The sequence below is a fragment of the Taudactylus pleione genome, unplaced genomic scaffold (genome assembly GCF_031769625.1).
Source record: "Taudactylus pleione unplaced genomic scaffold, aTauple2 ptg000182l, whole genome shotgun sequence".
Taxonomy (NCBI): Eukaryota; Metazoa; Chordata; class Amphibia; order Anura; family Myobatrachidae; genus Taudactylus; species Taudactylus pleione.
Window position 1 is genome coordinate 809564 of NW_028284584.1, and position 19167 is coordinate 828730.

Below are 19167 nucleotides of genomic sequence, written 5' to 3' on the forward strand. Positions count from 1 at the left end.
TAATGCTGTTATTATAGCTGTGACATATAGCACAGGGGCATTGGAGGGATATATAGCCCGGCACAGGCTAGGGTATAATGCTGTTATTATAGCTGTGACATATAGCACAGGGGCAGTGGAGGGGTATATAGCCCAGGCACAGGCTAGGATATAATGCTGTTACTATAGCTGTGACATATAGCACAGGGGCAGTGGAGGGTTATATAGTCAAGGCACAGGGTAGGGTATAATGCTGTTATTATAGCTGTGACATATAGCACAGGGGCAGTGGAGCGGTATATAGCCCAGGCTAGGGTATAATGCTGTTATTATAGCTGTGACATATAGCACAGGGGTAGTGGAGGGGTATATAGCCCAGGCACAGGCTAGGGGATAATGCTGTTATTATAGCTGTGACATATAGCACAGGGGCAGTGGAGGGGTATATAGCCCAGGCACAGGCTAGGGTATAATGCTGTTACTATAGCTGTGACATATAGCACAGGGGCAGTGGAGGGTTATATAGCCCAGGCACAGGCTAGGGTATAATGCTGTTATTATAGCTGTGACATATAGCACAGGGGCAGTGGAGCGGTATATAGCCCAGGCTAGGGTATAATGCTGTTATTATAGCTGTGACATATAGCACAGGGGTAGTGGAGGGGTATATAGCCCAGGCACAGGCTAGGGTATAATGCTGTTATTATAGCTGTGACATATAGCACAAGGGCAGTGGAGGGGTATATAGCACAGGCACAGGCTAGGGTATAATGCTGTTATTATAGCTGTGACATATAGCACAGGGGCATTGGAGGGGTATATAGCCAGGCACAGGCTAGGGTATAATGCTGTTATTATAGCTGTGACATATAGCACAGGGGCAGTGGAGCGGTATATAGCCCAGGCTAGGGTATAATGCTGTTATTATAGCTGTGACATATAGCACAGGGGCAGTGGAGGGGTATATAGCCCAGGCACAGGCTAGGATATAATGCTGTTACTATAGCTGTGACATATAGCACAGGGGCAGTGGAGGGTTATATAGTCAAGGCACAGGGTAGGGTATAATGCTGTTATTATAGCTGTGACATATAGCACAGGGGCAGTGGAGCGGTATATAGCCCAGGCTAGGGTATAATGCTGTTATTATAGCTGTGACATATAGCACAGGGGTAGTGGAGGGGTATATAGCCCAGGCACAGGCTAGGGGATAATGCTGTTATTATAGCTGTGACATATAGCACAGGGGCAGTGGAGGGGTATATAGCCCAGGCACAGGCTAGGGTATAATGCTGTTACTATAGCTGTGACATATAGCACAGGGGCAGTGGAGGGTTATATAGCCCAGGCACAGGCTAGGGTATAATGCTGTTATTATAGCTGTGACATATAGCACAGGGGCAGTGGAGCGGTATATAGCCCAGGCTAGGGTATAATGCTGTTATTATAGCTGTGACATATAGCACAGGGGTAGTGGAGGGGTATATAGCCCAGGCACAGGCTAGGGTATAATGCTGTTATTATAGCTGTGACATATAGCACAAGGGCAGTGGAGGGGTATATAGCACAGGCACAGGCTAGGGTATAATGCTGTTATTATAGCTGTGACATATAGCACAGGGGCATTGGAGGGGTATATAGCCAGGCACAGGCTAGGGTATAATGCTGTTATTATAGCTGTGACATATAGCACAGGGGCAGTGGAGCGGTATATAGCCCAGGCTAGGGTATAATGCTGTTATTATAGCTGTGACATATAGCACAGGGGTAGTGGAGGGGTATATAGCCAGGCACAGGCTAGGGTATAATGCTGTTACTATAGCTGTGACATATAGCACAGGGGCAGTGGAGGGGTATATAGCCCAGGCACAGGCTAGGGTATAATGCTGTTACTATAGCTGTGACATATAGCACAGGGGCAGTGGAGCGGTATATAGCCCAGGCTAGGGTATAATGCTGTTATTATAGCTGTGACATATAGCACAGGGGTAGTGGAGGGGTATATAGCCCAGGCACAGGCTAGGGTATAATGCTGATATTATAGCTGTGACATATAGCACAGGGGCAGTGGAGGGGTATATAGCCAGGCACAGGCTAGGGTATAATGCTGTTATTATAGCTGTGACATATAGCACAGAGGGGCAGTGGAGGGGTATATAGCCAGGCACAGGCTAGTGTATAATGTTGTTATTATAGCTGTGACATAAAGCTCAGGGGCAGTGGAAAGGCATATAGGCCAGGCACAGGCTAGGGTATAATGCTGTTATTATAGCTGTGACATATAGCACAGGGGCATTGGAGGGGTATATAGCCAGGCACAGGCTAGGGTATAATGCTGTTATTATAGCTGTGATATATAGCACAGAGGGGCAGTGGAGGGGTATATAGCACAGGCTAGGGTATAATGTTATTATAGCTGTGACATATAGGACAGGGGCAGTGGAGGGGTATATTGGTCAGGCACAGGCTAGGGGATAATGCTGTTATTATAGCTGTGACATATAGCACAGAGGCAGTGGAGGGGTATATAGCCAGGCACAGGCTAGGGTATAATGCTGTCATTATAGCTGTGACATATAGCACAGGGGCATAGGAGGGATATATAGCCAAGCACAGGCTAGGGTATAATGCTGTTATTATAGCTGTGACATATAGCACAGGGGCAGTGGAGGGGTATATAGCCAGGCACAGGCTAGGGTATAATGCTGTTATTATAGCTGTGACATATAGCACAGAGGCAGTGGAGGGGTATATAGCCAGGCACAGGCTAGGGTATAATGCTGTTATTATAGCTGTGACATATAGCACAGGGGCATAGGAGGGATATATAGCCAAGCACAGGCTAGGGTATAATGCTGTTATTATAGCTGTGACATATAGCACAGGGGCAGTGGAGGGGTATATAGCCCAGGCTAGGGTATAATGCTGTTATTATAGCTGTGACATATAGCACAGGGGTAGTGGAGGGGTATATAGCCCAGGCACAGGCTAGGGGATAATGCTGTTATTATAGCTGTGACATATAGCACAGGGGCAGTGGAGGGTTATATAGTCAAGGCACAGGGTAGGGTATAATGCTGTTATTATAGCTGTGACATATAGCACAGGGGCAGTGGAGCGGTATATAGCCCAGGCACAGGCTAGGGTATAATGCTGTCATTATAGCTGTGACATATAGCACAAGGGCAGTGGAGGGGTATATAGCACAGGCTAGGGTATAATGCTGTTATTATAGCTGTGACATATAGCACAGGGGTAGTGGAGGGGTATATAGCACAGGCTAGGGTATAATGCTGTTATTATAGCTGTGACATATAGCACAAGGGCAGTGGAGGGGTATATAGCACAGGCACAGGCTAGGGTATAATGCTGTTATTATAGCTGTGAAATATAGCACAGGGGCATTGGAGGGGTATATAGCCAGGCACAGGATAGGGTATAATGCTGTTATTATAGCTGTGACATATAGCACAGCGGCAGTGGAGCGGTATATAGCCCAGGCTAGGGTATAATGCTGTTATTATAGCTGTGACATATAGCACAGGGGTAGTGGAGGGGTATATAGCCCAGGCACAGGCTAGGGTATAATGCTGTTATTATAGCTGTGACATATAGCACAAGGGCAGTGGAGGGGTATATAGCACAGGCACAGGCTAGGGTATAATGCTGTTATTATAGCTGTGACATATAGCACGCGGCAGTGGGGGGGGGTATATAGGCCAGGCACAGGCTAGGGTATAATGCTGTTATAGCTGTGACAGGGGCAGTGAAGGGGTATATAGGGCAGGCACAGTTTAGGGTATAATGGTGTTATTATAGCTGTGACATATAGCACAGGGGCAGTGGAGGGGTATATAGCCCAGGCACAGGCTAGGGTATAATGCTGTTACTATAGCTGTGACATATAGCACAGGGGCAGTGGAGGGTTATATAGCCCAGGCACAGGCTAGGGTATAATGCTGTTATTATAGCTGTGACATATAGCACAGGGGCATTGGAGGGGTATATAGCCAGGCACAGGCTAGGGTATAATGCTGTTATTATAGCTGTGACATATAGCACAGGGGCAGTGGAGCGGTATATAGCCCAGGCTAGGGTATAATGCTGTTATTATAGCTGTGACATATAGCACAGGGGTAGTGGAGGGGTATATAGCCCAGGCACAGGCTAGGGTATAATGCTGTTATTATAGCTGTGACATATAGCACAAGGGCAGTGGAGGGGTATATAGCACAGGCACAGGCTAGGGTATAATGCTGTTATTATAGCTGTGACATATAGCACAGGGGCATTGGAGGGGTATATAGCCAGGCACAGGCTAGGGTATAATGCTGTTATTATAGCTGTGACATATAGCACAGGGGCAGTGGAGCGGTATATAGCCCAGGCTAGGGTATAATGCTGTTATTATAGCTGTGACATATAGCACAGGGGTGGTGGAGGGGTATATAGCCCAGGCACAGTCTAGGGGATAATGCTGTTATTATAGCTGTGACATATAGCACAGGGGCAGTGGAGGGGTATATAGCCCAGGCACAGGCTAGGGTATAATGCTGTTACTATAGCTGTGACATATAGCACAGGGGCAGTGGAGGGTTATATAGCCCAGGCACAGGCTAGGGTATAATGCTGTTATTATAGCTGTGACATATAGCACAGGGGCAGTGGAGCGGTATATAGCCCAGGCACAGGCTAGGGTATAATGCTGTCATTATAGCTGTGACATATAGCACAAGGGCAGTGGAGGGGTATATAGCACAGGCTAGGGTATAATGCTGTTATTATAGCTGTGACATATAGCACAGGGGTAGTGGAGGGGTATATAGCACAGGCTAGGGTATAATGCTGTTATTATAGCTGTGACATATAGCACAAGGGCAGTGGAGGGGTATATAGCACAGGCACAGGCTAGGGTATAATGCTGTTATTATAGCTGTGAAATATAGCACAGGGGCATTGGAGGGGTATATAGCCAGGCACAGGATAGGGTATAATGCTGTTATTATAGCTGTGACATATAGCACAGCGGCAGTGGAGCGGTATATAGCCCAGGCTAGGGTATAATGCTGTTATTATAGCTGTGACATATAGCACAGGGGTAGTGGAGGGGTATATAGCACAGGCACAGGCTAGGGTATAATGCTGTTATTATAGCTGTGACATATAGCACAAGGGCAGTGGAGGGGTATATAGCACAGGCACAGGCTAGGGTATAATGCTGTTACTATAGCTGTGACATATAGCACAGGGGCAGTGGAGGGTTATATAGCCCAGGCACAGGCTAGGGTATAATGCTGTTATTATAGCTGTGACATATAGCACAGGGGCAGTGGAGCGGTATATAGCCCAGGCACAGGCTAGGGTATAATGCTGTCATTATAGCTGTGACATATAGCACAAGGGCAGTGGAGGGGTATATAGCACAGGCTAGGGTATAATGCTGTTATTATAGCTGTGACATATAGCACAGGGGTAGTGGAGGGGTATATAGCACAGGCTAGGGTATAATGCTGTTATTATAGCTGTGACATATAGCACAAGGGCAGTGGAGGGGTATATAGCCCAGGCACAGGCTAGGGTATAATGCTGTCATTATAGCTGTGACATATAGCACAAGGGCAGTGGAGGGGTATATAGCACAGGCTAGGGTATAATGCTGTTATTATAGCTGTGACATATAGCACAGGGGTAGTGGAGGGGTATATAGCACAGGCTAGGGTATAATGCTGTTATTATAGCTGTGAAATATAGCACAGGGGCATTGGAGGGGTATATAGCCAGGCACAGGATAGGGTATAATGCTGTTATTATAGCTGTGACATATAGCACAGCGGCAGTGGAGCGGTATATAGCCCAGGCTAGGGTATAATGCTGTTATTATAGCTGTGACATATAGCACAGGGGTAGTGGAGGGGTATATAGCACAGGCACAGGCTAGGGTATAATGCTGTTATTATAGCTGTGACATATAGCACGCGGCAGTGGGGGGGGGGTATATAGGCCAGGCACAGGCTAGGGTATAATGCTGTTATAGCTGTGACAGGGGCAGTGAAGGGGTATATAGGGCAGGCACAGTTTAGGGTATAATGCTGTTATTATAGCTGTGACATATAGGACAGGGGCAGTGGAGGGGTATATTGGTCAGGCACAGGCTAGGGGATAATGCTGTTATTATAGCTGTGACATATAGCACAGAGGCAGTGGAGGGGTATATAGCCAGGCACAGGCTAGGGTATAATGCTGTCATTATAGCTGTGACATATAGCACAGGGGCATAGGAGGGATATATAGCCAAGCACAGGCTAGGGTATAATGCTGTTATTATAGCTGTGACATATAGCACAGGGGCAGTGGAGGGGTATATAGCCAGGCACAGGCTAGGGTATAATGCTGTTATTATAGCTGTGACATATAGCACAGAGGCAGTGGAGGGGTATATAGCCAGGCACAGGCTAGGGTATAATGCTGTTATTATAGCTGTGACATATAGCACAGGGGCATAGGAGGGATATATAGCCAAGCACAGGCTAGGGTATAATGCTGTTATTATAGCTGTGACATATAGCACAGGGGCAGTGGAGGGGTATATAGCCCAGGCTAGGGTATAATGCTGTTATTATAGCTGTGACATATAGCACAGGGGTAGTGGAGGGGTATATAGCCCAGGCACAGGCTAGGGGATAATGCTGTTATTATAGCTGTGACATATAGCACAGGGGCAGTGGAGGGTTATATAGTCAAGGCACAGGGTAGGGTATAATGCTGTTATTATAGCTGTGACATATAGCACAGGGGCAGTGGAGCGGTATATAGCCCAGGCACAGGCTAGGGTATAATGCTGTCATTATAGCTGTGACATATAGCACAAGGGCAGTGGAGGGGTATATAGCACAGGCTAGGGTATAATGCTGTTATTATAGCTGTGACATATAGCACAGGGGTAGTGGAGGGGTATATAGCACAGGCTAGGGTATAATGCTGTTATTATAGCTGTGACATATAGCACAAGGGCAGTGGAGGGGTATATAGCACAGGCACAGGCTAGGGTATAATGCTGTTATTATAGCTGTGAAATATAGCACAGGGGCATTGGAGGGGTATATAGCCAGGCACAGAATAGGGTATAATGCTGTTATTATAGCTGTGACATATAGCACAGCGGCAGTGGAGCGGTATATAGCCCAGGCTAGGGTATAATGCTGTTATTATAGCTGTGACATATAGCACAGGGGTAGTGGAGGGGTATATAGCCCAGGCACAGGCTAGGGTATAATGCTGTTATTATAGCTGTGACATATAGCACAAGGGCAGTGGAGGGGTATATAGCACAGGCACAGGCTAGGGTATAATGCTGTTATTATAGCTGTGACATATAGCACGCGGCAGTGGGGGGGGGTATATAGGCCAGGCACAGGCTAGGGTATAATGCTGTTATAGCTGTGACAGGGGCAGTGAAGGGGTATATAGGGCAGGCACAGTTTAGGGTATAATGGTGTTATTATAGCTGTGACATATAGCACAGGGGCAGTGGAGGGGTATATAGCCCAGGCTAGGGTATAATGCTGTTACTATAGCTGTGACATATAGCACAGCGGCAGTGGAGCGGTATATAGCCCAGGCTAGGGTATAATGCTGTTATTATAGCTGTGACATATAGCACAGGGGCAGTGGAGGGGTATATAGCACAGGCACAGTCTAGGGTATAATGCTGTTACTATAGCTGTGACATATAGCACAGGGGCAGTGGAGCGGTATATAGCCCAGGCTAGGGTATAATGCTGTTATTATAGCTGTGACATATAGCACAGGGGCAGTGGAGGGGTATATAGCCCAGGCTAGGGTATAATGCTGTTATTATAGCTGTGACATATAGCACAGGGGCAGTGGAGGGGTATATAGCACAGGCACAGTCTAGGGTATAATGCTGTTACTATAGCTGTGACATATAGCACAGGGGCAGTGGAGCGGTATATAGCCCAGGCTAGGGTATAATGCTGTTATTATAGCTGTGACATATAGCACAGGGGCAGTGGAGGGGTATATAGCCCAGGCTAGGGTATAATGCTGTTATTATAGCTGTGACATATAGCACAGAGGGGCAGTGGAGGGGTATATAGCCAGGCACAGTGTAATAATGACAGGGAATGATGACAAAGTGAGGTGATAGCTGTAAGAAGAAGACCAATTGTCCTCAGGGTCCTCTCCGTGAAGGGGATTAGACATTACCAAATTCCTCCTCATTCTCAGGACTATATAAATGTTTCCCCATTCAAAGATGGCCGCCGCACATCCCCTGGTTCACGACATACGGAGGCGCAGCGGGCGGAAGGTGATGACGTCACATAGGACTTAGTGACAGGTAGCGCCGCGAGCGAGGACCGGGGAGGTGTGAGTGACAGACAGTCCTGCGCCGGGATCAGGGCACAATGCCGGGACCAGACCAGCTCCGTGCCCACCTGCCGCACCCCTGATACACACACAGGTATGTACTCACTGATATATACACACACACAGGTATGTACTCACTGATATATACACACACACAGGTATGTACTCACTGATATATACACACACACAGGTATGTACTCACTGATATATACACACACAGGTATGTACACACTGATATATACACACACAGGTATGTACACACTGATATATACACACAGGTATGTACACACTGATATATACACACACAGGTATGTACACACTGATATATACACACAGGTATGTACACACTGATATATACACACACAGGTATGTACACACTGATATATACACACACAGGTATGTACACACTGATATATACACACACAGGTATGTACTCACTGATATATACACACAGGTATATACACACTGATATATACACACACACAGGTATGTACACACTGATATATACACACACAGGTATGTACACACTGATATATACACACAGGTATGTACACACTGATATATACACACACACAGGTATGTACACACTGATATATACACACACAGGTATGTACTCACTGATATATACACACACAGGTATGTACACACTGATATATACACACACAGGTATGTACACACTGATATATACACACACACAGGTATGTACACACTGATATATACACACACAGGTATGTACACACTGATATATACACACACACAGGTATGTACACACTGATATATACACACACAGGTATGTACACACTGATATATACACACACAGGTATGTACTCACTGATATATACACACACAGGTATGTACTCACTGATATATACACACACAGGTATGTACACACTGATATATACACACACAGGTATGTACACACTGATATATACACACACAGGTATGTACTCACTGATATATACACACACAGGTATGTACTCACTGATATATACACACACAGGTATGTACACACTGATATATACACACACAGGTATGTACACACTGATATATACACACACAGGTATGTACACACTGATATATACACACACAGGTATGTACACACTGATATATACACACACAGGTATGTACACACTGATATATACACACACAGGTATGTACACACTGATATATACACACACAGGTATGTACACACTGATATATACACACACAGGTATGTACACACTGATATATACACACACAGGTATGTACACACTGATATATACACACACAGGTATGTACTCACTGATATATACACACAGGTATGTACACACTGATATATACACACAGGTATGTACTCACTGATATATACACAGGTATGTACTCACTGATATATACACACACAGGTATGTACACACTGATATATACACACACAGGTATGTACACACTGATATATACACACACAGGTATATACACACTGATATATACACACACAGGTATGTACACACTGATATATACACACAGGTATGTACTCACTGATATATATACACACAGGTATGTACTCACTGATATATACACACAGGTATGTACACACTGATATATATACACACACAGGTATGTACTCACTGATATATACACACACAGGTATGTACTCACTGATATATACACACACAGGTATGTACTCACTGATATATACACACAGGTATGTACACACTGATATATACACACACAGGTATGGACACACTGATATATACACACACACAGGTATGGACACACTGATATATACACACACACAGGTATGTACACACTGATATATACACACACAGGTATGTACTCACTGATATATACACACAGGTATGTACACACTGATATATACACACACAGGTATGTACACACTGATATATACACACACAGGTATGTACTCACTGATATATACACACAGGTATGTACTCACTGATATATACACACACAGGTATGTACTCACTGATATATACACACACAGGTATGTACACACTGATATATACACACACAGGTATGTACACACTGATATATACACACACAGGTATGTACACACTGATATATACACACAGGTATGTACACACTGATATATACACACACAGGTATGTACACACTGATATATACACACACAGGTATGTACTCACTGATATATACACACAGGTATGTACACACTGATATATACACACACAGGTATGTACTCACTGATATATACACACACAGGTATGTACTCACTGATATATACACACACACAGGTATGTACACACTGATATATACACACACAGGTATGTACACACTGATATATACACACACAGGTATGTACTCACTGATATATACACACACAGGTATGTACACACTGATATATACACACACAGGTATGTACACACTGATATATACACACACAGGTATGTACACACTGATATATACACACACAGGTATGTACACACTGATATATACACACACAGGTATGTACACACTGATATATACACACACAGGTATGTACACACTGATATATACACACACAGGTATGTACACACTGATATATACACACACACAGGTATGTACACACTGATATATACACACACACAGGTATGATATATACACACACAGGTATGTACTCACTGATATATACACACACAGGTATGTACACACTGATATATACACACACAGGTATGTACACACTGATATATACACACACACAGGTATGTACACACTGATATATACACACACAGGTATGTACACACTGATATATACACACACACAGGTATGATATATACACACACAGGTATGTACTCACTGATATATACACACACAGGTATGTACACACTGATATATACACACACAGGTATGTACACACTGATATATACACACACACAGGTATGTACACACTGATATATACACACACACAGGTATGTACACACTGATATACACACACACAGGTATGTACACACTGATATACACACACACAGGTATGTACTCACTGATATATACACACACAGGTATGTACACACTGATATATACACACAGGTATGTACACACTGATATATACACACACAGGTATGTACACACTGATATATACACACACAGGTATGTACTCACTGATATATACACACAGGTATGTACACACTGATATATACACACACAGGTATGTACTCACTGATATATACACACACAGGTATGTACACACTGATATATACACACACAGGTATGTACACACTGATATATACACACACAGGTATGTACACACTGATATATACACACACAGGTATGTACTCACTGATATATACACAGGTATGTACTCACTGATATATATACACACAGGTATGTACACACTGATATATACACACACAGGTATGTACACACTGATATATACACACACAGGTATGTACACACTGATATATACACACACAGGTATGTACACACTGATATATACACACACAGGTATGTACACACTGATATATACACACACACAGGTATGTACACACTGATATATACACACACACAGGTATGATATATACACACACAGGTATGTACACACTGATATATACACACACAGGTATGTACACACTGATATATACACACACAGGTATGTACACACTGATATATACACACACAGGTATGTACACACTGATATATACACACACACAGGTATGTACACACTGATATATACACACACACAGGTATGTACACACTGATATATACACACACACAGGTATGTACACACTGATATATACACACACAGGTATGTACACACTGATATATACACACACACAGGTATGTACACACTGATATATACACACACACAGGTATGTACTCACTGATATATACACACACACAGGTATGTACTCACTGATATATACACACACACAGGTATGTACACACTGATATATACACACACACAGGTATGTACACACTGATATATACACACACAGGTATGTACTCACTGATATATACACACACAGGTATGTACACACTGATATATACACACACACAGGTATGTACTCACTGATATATACACACACAGGTATGTACACACTGATATATACACACACAGGTATGTACACACTGATATATACACACACAGGTATGTACTCACTGATATATACACAGGTATGTACTCACTGATATATACACACACAGGTATGTACACACTGATATATACACACACAGGTATGTACACACTGATATATACACACACAGGTATGTACTCACTGATATATACACACAGGTATGTACACACTGATATATACACACAGGTATGTACTCACTGATATATACACAGGTATGTACTCACTGATATATACACACACAGGTATGTACTCACTGATATATACACACACACAGGTATGTACTCACTGATATATACACAGGTATGTACTCACTGATATATACACAGGTATGTACACACTGATATATACACACACACAGGTATGTACTCACTGATTATATATATATATATACACACACAGGTATGTACTCACTGATATATACACACACACAGGTATGTACTCACTGATATATACACAGGTATGTACTCACTGATATATACACAGGTATGTACTCACTGATATATACACAGGTATGTACACACTGATATATACACACACACAGGTATGTACACACTGATATAGACACACACAGGTATGGACACACTGATATAGACACACACAGGTATGTACACACTGATATAGACACACACAGGTATGTACACACTGATATAGACACACACAGGTATATACACACACTGGTATGTACTCGCTGATATATACACAGGTATGTACACACTGATATATACACACACACAGGTATGTACTCACTGATATATATATATATATATACACACACAGGTATGTACACACTGATATAGACACACACAGGTATGGACACACTGATATAGACACACACAGGTATGGACACTGATATAGACACACACAGGTATGTACACACTGATATAGACACACACAGGTATATACACACACTGGTATGTACTCACTGATATATACACACACTGGTATGTACTCACTGTTATATATACACACAGGTATGTACTCACTGTTATATACACACACAGGTATTTACTCACTGATTTATACACACACACAGGTATGTACTCACTGATATATATACACACACAGGTATGTACACACTGATATATACACACACAGGTATGGACACACACAGGTATGGACACACTGATATAGACACACACAGGTATGTACTCACAGGTATGTACTCACTGATATATACACACACACGTATGTACTCACTGATATATTCACACACACAGGTATGTACTCACTGATATATTCACACACACAGGTATGTACTCACTGATATATTCACACACACAGGTATGTACTCACTGATATATGTACACACACAGGTATGTACACACTGATATATACACACACAGGTATGTACTCACTGATATATATACACACACACAGGTATGTTCTCACTGATATATACACAGGTATGTACACACTGATATATATACACACACAGGTATGTACTCACTGATATATATACACACAGGTATGTACACACTGATATATATATATACACACACAGGTATGTACTCACTGATATATACACACACAGGTATGTACACTGATATATATATATATATACACACACAGGTATGTACTCACTGATATATATATATATACACACACAGGTATGTACACACTGATATATATACACACACACACAGGTATGTACTCACTGATATATACACACACATGTATGTACACACTGATATATATACACACACAGGTATGTACACACTGATATATATACACACACACAGGTATGTACTCACTGATATATACACACACACAGGTATGTACACACTGATATATACACACACACAGGTATGTACACACTGATATATACACACACAGGTATGTACTCACTGATATATACACACACAGGTATGTACACACTGATATATACACACACACAGGTATGTACTCACTGATATATACACACACAGGTATGTACACACTGATATATACACACACAGGTATGTACACACTGATATATACACACACAGGTATGTACTCACTGATATATACACAGGTATGTACTCACTGATATATACACACACAGGTATGTACACACTGATATATACACACACAGGTATGTACACACTGATATATACACACACAGGTATGTACTCACTGATATATACACACAGGTATGTACACACTGATATATACACACAGGTATGTACTCACTGATATATACACAGGTATGTACTCACTGATATATACACACACAGGTATGTACTCACTGATATATACACACACACAGGTATGTACTCACTGATATATACACAGGTATGTACTCACTGATATATACACAGGTATGTACACACTGATATATACACACACACAGGTATGTACTCACTGATTATATATATATATATACACACACAGGTATGTACTCACTGATATATACACACACACAGGTATGTACTCACTGATATATACACAGGTATGTACTCACTGATATATACACAGGTATGTACTCACTGATATATACACAGGTATGTACACACTGATATATACACACACACAGGTATGTACACACTGATATAGACACACACAGGTATGGACACACTGATATAGACACACACAGGTATGTACACACTGATATAGACACACACAGGTATGTACACACTGATATAGACACACACAGGTATATACACACACTGGTATGTACTCGCTGATATATACACAGGTATGTACACACTGATATATACACACACACAGGTATGTACTCACTGATATATATATATATATATACACACACAGGTATGTACACACTGATATAGACACACACAGGTATGGACACACTGATATAGACACACACAGGTATGGACACTGATATAGACACACACAGGTATGTACACACTGATATAGACACACACAGGTATATACACACACTGGTATGTACTCACTGATATATACACACACTGGTATGTACTCACTGTTATATATACACACAGGTATGTACTCACTGTTATATACACACACAGGTATTTACTCACTGATTTATACACACACACAGGTATGTACTCACTGATATATATACACACACAGGTATGTACACACTGATATATACACACACAGGTATGGACACACACAGGTATGGACACACTGATATAGACACACACAGGTATGTACTCACAGGTATGTACTCACTGATATATACACACACACGTATGTACTCACTGATATATTCACACACACAGGTATGTACTCACTGATATATTCACACACACAGGTATGTACTCACTGATATATTCACACACACAGGTATGTACTCACTGATATATGTACACACACAGGTATGTACACACTGATATATACACACACAGGTATGTACTCACTGATATATATACACACACACAGGTATGTTCTCACTGATATATACACAGGTATGTACACACTGATATATATACACACACAGGTATGTACTCACTGATATATATACACACAGGTATGTACACACTGATATATATATATACACACACAGGTATGTACTCACTGATATATACACACACAGGTATGTACACTGATATATATATATATATACACACACAGGTATGTACTCACTGATATATATATATATACACACACAGGTATGTACACACTGATATATATACACACACACACAGGTATGTACTCACTGATATATACACACACATGTATGTACACACTGATATATATACACACACAGGTATGTACACACTGATATATATACACACACACAGGTATGTACACACTGATATATATACACACACACAGGTATGTACTCACTGATATATACACACACAGGTATGTACACACTGATATATATATATACACACACAGGTATGTACTCACTGATATATACACAGGTATGTACACACTAATATATATATATATATATATATATATATATTAAATTAGTGTGTAAATGTACACACACACAAGCCTTGATATATACATGCGCGCACACACACAGTGATACATAAGGACGCATCATTACTTATATAATAATCAGCTAAGGTCTGCCCCATCTCCATCAAGCGCAGTGGGACGGGGTGCGTAGATCCCCCCTCTCCCTAACACACCCACACAACTTCTACCGCTGCGTGGGATGGGAGACCAGTTGGAGAGACTATAGGGGCACGCTGCCTGGGATGGGAGACCAGCTGGAGAAAATATAGGGGCACGCTGCGTGGGATGGGAGACCAGCTGGAAAGAATATAAGGGCACGCTGCGTGGGATGGGAGACCAGCTGGAAAGAATATAAGAGCACGCTGCGTGGGATGGGAGACCAGCTGGAGAGAATATAGGGGCACGCTGCCTGGGATTGGAGACCAGCTGTAGAGAATATAGGGGCACGCTGCCTGGGATGAGAGACCAGCTGGAGAGAATATAGGGGCACGTTGCCTGGGATGGGAGACCAGCTGGAGAGACTATAGGGGCACGCTGCCTGGGATGGGAGACCAGCTGGAGAGAATATAGGGGCACGCTGCGTGGGATGGGAGACCAGCTGGAGAGACTATAGGGGCACGTTGCCTGGGATGGGAGACCAGCTGGAGAGACTATAGGGGCACGCTGCCTGGGATGGGAGACCAGCTGGAGAGACTATAGGGGCACGCTGCCTGGGATGGGAGACCAGCTGGAGAGACTATAGGGGCACGCTGCCTGGGATGGGAGACCAGCTGGAGAGACTATAGGGGCACGCTGCCTGGGATGGGAGACCAGCTGGAGAGACTATAGGGGCACGCTGCCTGGGATGGGATATCAGCTGGAGAGACTATAGGGGCACGCTGCCTGGGATGGGATACCAGCTGGAGAGACCATCTGGGCACGCTGCCTGGGATGGGATACCAGCTGGAGAGACTATAGGGGCACGCTGCCTGGGATGGGATACCAGCTGGAGAGACTATAGGGGCACGCTGCCTGGGATGGGATACCAGCTGGAGAGACTATAGGGGCACGCTGCCTGGGATGGGAGACCAGCTGGAGAGAATATAGGGGCACGCTGCCTGGGATGGGAGACCAGCTGGAGAGACTATAGGGGCACGCTGCCTGGGATGGGAGACCAGCTGGAGAGACTATAGGGGCACGCTGCCTGGGATGGGAGACCAGCTGGAGAGAATATAGGGGCACGCTGCCTGGGATGGGAGACCAGCTGGAGAGAATATAGGGGCACGCTGCCTGGGATGGGAGACCAGCTGGAGAGAATATAGGGGCACACTGCCTGGGATGGGAGACCAGCTGGAGAGACTATAGGGGCACGCTTCCTGGGATGGCAGCATGGAGCGAGGTGACTCTGCATATTCCTGTTACTAGTGTTATTCATTAATAGTACTTGCCAAACAGAACCTTTTATATTTTATTATGTGATAATATGTATTTATATGCATGGAGGGATCTTTCTTCAGGGAGACCTTGGGGTGTAGGTGATGGAAACCAATCCGGGCACCACGCAGTTAAAGCTTTCGATCCCAGGATGCACTGGGTCTCCCTATACCCCGCCCCCGAGGTAGAGTCACCTCAGTTTCGTTGGTGCCTGGCCGGTGTCGGGTCACTATTTCGCAGGGGGGGCTTTTTAGCTTTATTTTATATTTTAGTTTTACTACTAGAGCGTGCAGCAGCAGCAGACTGTACGTGGGACGTCTGCGCAGCTGCTCCATCACCCCTCCGGTGCTGCAACGCCAGTACTGGTCTAGGGATTTCGGCTGGCATTCCTGGGGTCAGCGCTAGCCAGGGCCTCAGAGAGGACCCGGACATCAGAGGACAGGTAAGGTGGATTTCCCCAATTATTATAGCAGTGGATACCTCCGGTGCTGGGTGTGGATGCAGGCTCCGGCCACCGCGTTCCAATGGACCACCAGGGACATATTGGTTGTGGGAAACCAGCGTCCCAGGGGTTAATAACCGGCCAGGGTAGACAGCTTCCCTGTTTAAGCGGCTCCTTCCCTCAGCTCAGCGCGCCTTTCCACTGCGGTCTGGCTTCCCTGAGCTGCTCTCCTCCTCTGGACACACCCCCTCTGAGTTCTCCGGCGGCCATTTTCTCTGGTGCAGTCGCAGTTCTCTGAGGACAGCGTGGCTGGTCCCCCTGCGTACCTCTCCCCAGGGTCAGCGTATGTAGCGCTATCTTCTACTAGACTTTGTATAGATGAGTATAGTGCCGCTTTGCAGCACATTTCCTGCATTGTACGAGACTTTTGCTAGCGCTATCTATCTGTCTTTTTTTCGATCTGTCATCCTATGACTATACCCGTTCTCTCATTGTGCCCTAATACAGGTGTTAGGGTGGTTCATACCTGACCTTATATCAGGGCTTGACAAATCCCAGGGGCCAGGTCGCCATGGCTACCAGATTTGCTGCCTGGCTACCAGATTTTGCAGTGAGGGAGGAAGCAGATCCCCAGCTGACCCCGCGGAGATTCGTACCTATAGTATTGCGGTGTTCATATCATGCGCAGGAGTGCGGTGACTGCTGTGCCTGTGTCCGTCCTGGCCTGCACTGATGACTCCTCTCCATCCTGGCCTGCTCTGATCCCTGCTGTCTGTCCCAGTCTACGCTGATCCTCCTGTACGTCCCGGCTGGCTACTATCTCCGGCTGCATAGAGCGTGGCCAGGGATTGCAGAGTGGCTTAAGAGGGATAGTGGTGTGACCACGAAGGGAGGGGGGTTCTGTTGTACTTTCCGGCACCATTGTTTTATGTGAAATGTGGTCTGTTATTAGTGGAGGGTGGAGCAGGGGAGCTGTGCAGAGCAGTGAGGGGGCCCCCATGTTAC

General features: G+C 44.1%; 1 protein-coding gene across 1 annotated transcript in view; it reads left to right on the forward strand.

Annotated features, from left to right (window-relative positions):
- Nucleotides 1-8283: 8283 nt before the first annotated feature.
- The window catches only part of RNF141 (ring finger protein 141), an 87938-nt gene continuing 77054 nt past the window's right edge, over nt 8284-19167 (forward strand). Inside the window, exon 1 of the mRNA XM_088476080.1 lies at nt 8284-8461. The gene's annotated coding sequence lies outside the window, so the exon portion shown is untranslated. The remainder of the gene's footprint in view (nt 8462-19167) is intronic.